Genomic DNA, 7847 nt, shown 5'->3' on the forward strand with positions numbered 1-7847 from the left:
GATGTTGGCCACTGTGGTACACGATTGTAGTCTCAACCTTGGAAGGCTGTTTAGGAGGATCTTTTTTTTAAATGTGTGTGTTTTGTCTGCACACACGTCTGTACAATACATACTTGCCTAGTGCCCAAGGAATCCAGAAGGGAAAGGTCGGATTCCCTGACCTGTAGTTATAGATGTTTGTGAAACCCTGAGGACGGGGAGATGTGAATCGAGGCTCTCCCCTCCGTTAGGGAAGAGCAGTCAGTACTCTTGAATATTGAGCTATCCAGCTCCTGGAAGGTCCACTAACTCTAGACTAGCCTGGGCAACAGAGCCAGATCTTCCTTAAAAATTCTTATGAACACTCGAAAAAGAATGTGAATATGTGAGCGATCTTAGCATCTTGGGACTCACTAGCAATCAGGATGTCTTTGTAGCCCCATGAACAGGACTTACGCATGGGCTACGTATGTACACTGTGGTGGACTGGAACTCAGGCAGGATTCAGGGGCAGTCTAGGCCGTATGGGAATCCTAGCCTCAAAAACCAATCAAATAAACAATAACCCCAAAGCAAAAGTTCATTTTTGTTTTGTTTTGCAGTGCTGAGAACAGAAGCCAGACTAAGCTAAGCTAGAGCTCAAGCACTCAAGGACAATTCCTAGGTACAACAGGCTACACAAAACAGGCTCCCTACTCATAGCCCTGGTGGTTAAACAGAACAGTCAAGTGCTCCATCTCCAAGGCCAGGAAGGCTTTCAATCAGCTTCAGCTACTGGGGAAGCAGTCCCTCAAAACCACAGTGAGTGCGGTTCATCTCCATCTCATCCACTGTATCATCCATGGCCAACAGTTTGCCTGAGCCTGGAGATGCGGGGGCTCCTTGGGCTTCATCTGGAAACCTCGGATTTCACCAGTGAAGCGGCCTTGCTCAGAGCCAGTTTATCCTTTCTCTCCTTCTGCAACACCTGCTCTTCCCACAGCGCCTGGTCCACCTGGTCATCGGTGAGCACAACCGGCTTGAACTTCTCCTCGAACAGCCTCTCGTTGGCCTCAGAGTGCAGCTGGTGGGACCCGACGATGCGGAGGTGTGCAGGCAGGTGGAGAAACTCGTCGTCGTTGATGTCGCAATCATGCATGCGGTTCTCCAGGACCCACCAACGGCCCACGAAGCCCACGTGGAGGACCTGGCCAGGGAAGTGGATCCAGCGTGGCTGCAGGTAGCGGCAGTGGGCCTGGTAGAGGCTGGCCTGGGCATCGAAGGGCTCCTCGTACACCAGCGAGCAGAGTCCCAGGTTCACGTGGCGCAGGCGCCCGAGCCCTCTCAGCCACAGCAGGCGTTGCAAAAACTCTTCCGAGTGGCGGTTGCGCGTGGTGGGCGCCAGCAGCAAGAGAGACCCCGACGCATCGAGCAAGGCCTCCTTGAAGGCCGTCTCACTGGGTGCCAGGGCACAGCAGGCCGCGGCGCCGCCCAGCAGCCCCACATACACCGCCGCGCGGCCCGGTTGGGCACGGGCAGCGGCCGCCGCGTCTCTGCACGCCTCGGCGTAATCTCCAGCAGCGCGTGGGCCCAAGTGCCCAGTCGCGCCCACATCCCTGGCTTTGCCGCCACCGTCGCGGAACCACTCGCTTCACTGCACCCACTGGACCAGAATCTCCTCATAGCGCCTGTCGCCATCCTTTTCCCGCAGTCCGTTGGCCAAGTGGAAATGCATAACATCGGAATGAAAAGAGCTGGAAATCGCCTCCTGCGCAAGCGTAAAATACCGCTTAATTGGCTGTTTTAATTGGCTTAGTGAGGAAGAGTGGCTAAGCCTGACTTGGAGCACAGGCTCTGACCCTCTCCCCAAGTTTGGTATCATGTTTAGTTGATTCTGTGCTAGCAATCACCTACCTAGATTTCTTCTTCTTTTATGGGGTCTTACCCTTAACTGGACTGTAGTCAAAATGATTTTAATTCACTAAATCTAAACTAATGTGTCCAAAGAGAAGAGATCTTGATGCCTTTCTTTAAACACACTATGAGTTTCATGAGCCTGGGCCAGAGTCTTCTATAATCATGAGTTCTACACACCGCAGTTGTCCTACCAGCACAGGACAGCTGATGACTCTCAGAAGCACTTCAACCACAGACCTTACCAGAACTTCACATTGGCGCATACGCTTGCCTAATCAACCTTTCCAGTTAGACACAGCTTAGGCATTTCAAATTAGGTAGATGCCAAAGTGAGCTTTGATGTCCCGGGGCTACAGCATGCTGCCATTGCTGCATATGGTGCTTCTAAGCATTCGGATATCCAAAACAAAAGTCGGACTGAGACTGGATCCTTCCTTCTAATGTCTAATAACACCACCATGCCTTTCTCCTGCACAAACACCCCGGCTCAAGCTGCCATCATCCCCAGTTTGGACTAGTTGCCTTGTTTTGTTCTGACTCCCCTTCCCCAGTCATCCATTTCACACAGTAGAATTGTCTTTCATTAATGTGGTGAAGTTTATCTCTTCTCTGCTTAGCATCCTTCAACTATTTCCTCTCAGGCTGAAAATAACCCTCAAACTCATTTTCATCTTACCTGGCATCACCTCTCAGTCTGACTTCACCAGACTTGCCTAAATTCTGTTTTGGGAATGCATCAAGCAAATTTGCCCCTCTCTATCACAATGAACATTCACATCCTAGACTTTCTGAAGGACTGGTTCTTCTCATATTTTGGGATTCTGCTTAAATTCCACCTCTTCGGAATATGTATAATCTCAGAAGTTGCTCCTGTCTGGATGTTTTCTTATATCATACCTTCCCCCTCTTCTTTTTCTCCTTCCCGTTCTTAAAAAATTACACTTATTTATTCTGCATATGCCTAAGTTTACATGTGGAGGGCAGAGGACAACTTATGGGAGTCAGTCCTTCCTTTCCACTGTGCACTTATAGCCAGGGATTTAACTCAGGAAGTACCCTTAGCTATGGAGCCTTCTCACTGGATAACTCCCACTCTTCTTTAAAATGTGTCTTGTGTTTTGGTAATTACCTTTCCCCATATGATTTACATGAAAGCTGGGTCAAGATTATCTTTTCCTTTTCACATCTCCAGGGCTAAACAAGCATATAATAGACATTCTAAATATGCTTTGATGATTCATTGACCTAGTGAATACAAGATATCTTTTGGGCATTCCAGAAGTGCAGATGCCTGCCATGTTTGTTTACCTCTTCACTCTGTCCTGGCTGTTTGTTAGACTCTGAGCTGTGGACCTGTTAAAACCTAACAGTGTATGAGTAAGTACCATACCACATCCATCGATTCAGGATCTCTGGTGATGGGCTCAGAGAATCTTTATTTTAAAGACAGTATCAGCTGATTCTAATCCACAACTTTGGGAGGGGGCACAGATCACTGTCATTACATTTTCTTAAAACCTCAGGTCAACTTTTTTGTCATTTTAATTAAGTCATTAGGTATAATTTCATTCTATATGATTGTTCCAGAAGCATTTTTCAAGAAGGACCAAGGTTACTTTATAGACCTTATTATTCCAAGTTTGTATTATTTATACATCAGAAGACTTATTTCCTAGGGTTGTGGTGGTTGACCTTGTTTGTCTACTTGATGGACCATGGAATCAACTAGAAAGACAAACTGCTAGGAACACCTGTGATGGACTTGAACTTTCATAATTAGGTTCAGTGATGTGGGAAGACCCACTATAAATGTGGGCAGCATTTTCAAGTAGCAGTCCAGATTACAGGAGGCCTGAGGAAAAACTTCTTTGCTTTTCATCTGCTTGCCTTTGCATCTACTTGGTGAGTTCATCTATGCTGTTGCTTGCTCTAGAAAAATGCTGCTGCTTCTGCCACCAGGTTTCCAACACAGATCGAAGTCTGGTATCTTCTTCAAAAATTCTCCAGGCCCTCAACACCAGACTGGGAATGCTGAGGCATTCAGTCCCACAGACTAAGTTACACTGGATTCTCAGTCTCTCCAGTGTGAAGATGGCCCTGGTTAGACTAGTGGCCCATATTGTATAAGCCGGTGTAATAAATTCCCTTTGTAAAACATATTCATCCTATTGGATCTAATTTTCTAAAGCACTGTCTTGGTTACTTTTTATTGCTGTGCTTAAAAATACCATGACCAAGGAAACTTATAAAAAAAAGCATTTAACTTGAGGCTTATGGTTCCAGAGGATTAGAGTCCATGACCACCATGATAGGGAGCATGGCGGTAGGCATGTAGTCTTATAAACAGAGCTGCTATGGATCCCCAATGTAGAACAACACTGGAGTGGGAGCTGAGAGCTCTCGTCTTGACCCACAAACATGGGGCAGAGGAAAAGCTAACAAGGAATGGTTGATGGGCTTTTGAATGCTCAAAGCCCACTCCCAGTGGCATGTCTTTTCCAATGAGGCCATATTTCCTGTCCTTCCCAAACAGTTCCACCAACAAGGACTATGTATTCAAACACGAGCCCATGGGGGACAGTCTCGTTCAAACCCTGTCTAATATACTTGTCATGTGGATATTTGGGCTCTTTGATGTTCTAGGATTGTAGAACATTTTCTAAGACATAGTTTGTGTGGATTTCAGTTCTCACAATCTGTCAAGCACCGCAACATGTAGATTTCACCTATAAGCCTTAGTTCAGAGTGCACTTTCTTTTTGACAGTTCTCTAGATATTTGTCTGCATAGTAAGTGTTTTGTCACTATAACAAAATATCTGAAAGAGGCTAAAATGATAAGAAAATGGGTTTGTTTAGTTTGGAGATTCAGTGGCATGATTGAATTAACTCGGGTGTGCTGAATGTTCTCTTGCCTTTGTCACATCATGATTGACAGCAGTCATGGAGTCATGGGATTGAGTCCTCTATGACCGTGAACAGGAAGCCAGAGACTTTGGTTCCATAGTATCTTTGGAATACAAGAGCCCAGTGGACCTAAAGGGCCACTACCTCTGAAGGATTCACAATGACATCACTGTCACATCAAGGACTAAACCTCTAACGTATAGACATTTGAGGATACTGAAGAGTCAAACCGTTGTGCTTCCCCGCACTCATTACATTAGGTGATCTATTTATTTATTTCAATACCCTGCCCTCCATAAAGTATTCTCTACTCATTGCAAAGGAATCGTCCACTGAAATAAGACATAACTAACTACCAGGATGAGTGCTTGGGACTGCGGAAGACATGGGAAAGAGCTTCGTTGGCTTGTAGACGGCTAAATGACAGATATACATCAAGTGCTTCCTGAGGCTAAGCGTTATGACAGGTATAATGGAGATGTAGAAAAAATATAGACATATCCTTTCATTCAAGAGCTTACAATCTTTTTTAGCGGTATTTAAAGAGTACACGCATGTGAAATTTAAAAATGATTATAAAATCATAAAAGATGCAAAATAGAAAGCAGATGCAGATGCAAATTGAAAACACTACCTTGGGATCTATAACATTTAGAATATCGAGAAACAGTGATGGGGCAGGGAAAACAGCTTAGTCAGTTAAGTACTTGCCCTGAGAATGTAATAACGTGAGTGTGATCCCTGAAACCCATATAAGAAAGAGACAGAGAGGACATGATACTGGGTAAGCAGGGAGAAGGGGAAGATCTGGGAGGAATTTGAAGAGGGAAAACATGATCAAAAGATATTGAATAAAAATTTTAGATAAAGAAACATTTTTTAAAAATCTGAGCATGGTGGTGTGCCCTTTTAATGTCAGAGGTGAGGGGATAGAGAGAGGCAGACTTCCAGGGCTCACGGGCCAGCCAATCTGTTCTAGTTGGTTAGTTCTAGGCCAATAGATGTATGGTGTCTGAGGAACAACAGCTGAGGTCTCCTCTGCTTTCCCCATCCATGCGAATGTCCATGTGTACCTGCACACACAAGTGTGCCTGCATGCACATGAATGAGAGCACACACTCATGCATACACAGTGAAACATTCCAAAGGAAACTGAGCTCAACAAGAAATGTGAAGATGATGAAGTAAAAGTATGTCCTTTGGTGCTCATCTGAGAGTGTCTGTTTATAAGCTGTGTATGGTTGGAGTATGAAATAAAATTCATTGGATCAGGTGCCGAGCACTTATGCCTCAGGTGGCAGTACGATTTTTGGAGGAAGTTGAAACATTAGTATATGGAGTCTAGTGGAAGGAATTGAGTCAGTGGGACATGTCAGAAGGAAGGTTGTTATCTGGTCCCCAATTCCCTTCTTGATAGTGCTTCTTCTCTGCCTTGAGATGAGTTTCCTCCTCCAACATGTTCTACCCAATTTGCATGCAGCAAAGACACAGGCTAAACCCCTAAACCATGGAGCCAAATAAGCCTTTCTTCCTTTAAGGTGTTTATGTCTGGCTCTGTGTCACATAGGTAAGAGCATGGAAGGAATCCTGAGAGTGAAGCAGTTGCTGTAACTAATCTGGGTCACGTGGTTTCTAAGCTTTTAGCAGTGCTTTGTGGAGAAAGCTTGGGGGAAGTTTGAAGAAGTGGGTTAGAGAAATCTTAGAATGCTAGAAGTAGACATTAGTGGGAGACTCTGGTGTGTACCCCAAAGAAAAGAACGCTATAGGTATTGATGGTAAAGGTTATGTTCAAGACATTACAGACTGGAATGAAGACTCTATTGGGATTTGGAAAGACTGTATGCACTCTGTTTCAGCCAAAGACGTATGTACATTATGTCCATGTCCTAAGACTTTGTATGACACTCTACGTGGGCCCAGACACTTTTAAGATACCATAGCATCCAGGATCTGACAAACTTTCTTGCTGGCTGCATTTACAACAGCTACAGTGAAAACAGAGAGCAGCAAGCAGAACAGAAAGACTTGAAAAATTTGCAATTTGGTTAAAAAAGGTAAAGTATGGACTAAAGGATGCATGGATTCTGAAGAGATTTGCACCATTATAAAGAAACCGAGTACTTTGCATTGGGACAAGAAGAATGATGACTTCAGGGCATCGTAGGAACTGGCTAGACTACTACTTGTCCTTCGTTGGCCTGAAGGTATGAAAGGTTAAATGCATTTGAAAGACTTTTCCTTGAGAAGAAAAGAACTTTTGAGTGGACCCATTCCTGCAGGGCCATTTAGGGAATTGTTCATCTAGGGTTTATCATTCTCTCTTATGCAGCCACTCAGAGGTCTATGCTTAAGCTGTCCACGGAATGCTGGCTTTGCATGCAAGAGTTACTAGGTCATGCACTATCAACAAAATTTTCAAAGGAAGGCTTAGGGTCAGGAGATGGGTGGAATGCCAGTAACATGGACTATGAGTGGAGGAGGGCCACTGGCCACAATGGAGCTAGCCCAATGTGGGCTACAAATAGCAGTCTTAGAGGGATGGGCCTGCCCAAGCTGTTGGAACTCATATCATGATGCCATGTGCCTGGGATGACAGACATGGATTCAATGATTACCTTCTGGCTCTTTCTTTGGTCCCACTTCTTCTTTCTTAGACCCTAGTCCTACTTTTTGGAGTGGCGATGTTTACTCTCTGTCTGTGAGTTTGCTGCTTGTTTTGCAGAAATTCACAGCTACAAGATTAAGCCTCATAGAAGATTGTCCGTTTGCACTTTCTGGTTTGTTTGATTTTTCTACAATGTTAGAAATAAGACTTTGAAGACTCTTCGGCATGGGATTGAATGAATTTTATTTGGCATTCTGGGATGGCCATAAACCTTTGAGCACCAGGAAGGAATGTTATGGTTTGACTATGAATGGACCCATAAGCCCATGTGTTGAGGATTTAGTTCTCAGTTGCTCTGTTGATGTAGGAATAGTGCTATTGCCTTATAAAACCCCCTTCTTTGGGAAAAAGAGTAATAATTACTTAGTACCCACCAATACTTACTTTTAAACAGAGAACTCT

General features: G+C 44.6%; 1 pseudogene; it reads right to left on the bottom strand.

Moving 5' to 3' along the window:
* Positions 1-544: 544 nt before the first annotated feature.
* LOC101988718 lies at positions 545-1656 on the bottom strand (annotated as a pseudogene).
* Between the last annotated feature and the right edge of the window lie 6191 nt (positions 1657-7847).

Source organism: Microtus ochrogaster, chromosome 10 (genome assembly GCF_000317375.1).
Source record: "Microtus ochrogaster isolate Prairie Vole_2 chromosome 10, MicOch1.0, whole genome shotgun sequence".
NCBI lineage: Eukaryota > Metazoa > Chordata > Mammalia > Rodentia > Cricetidae > Microtus > Microtus ochrogaster.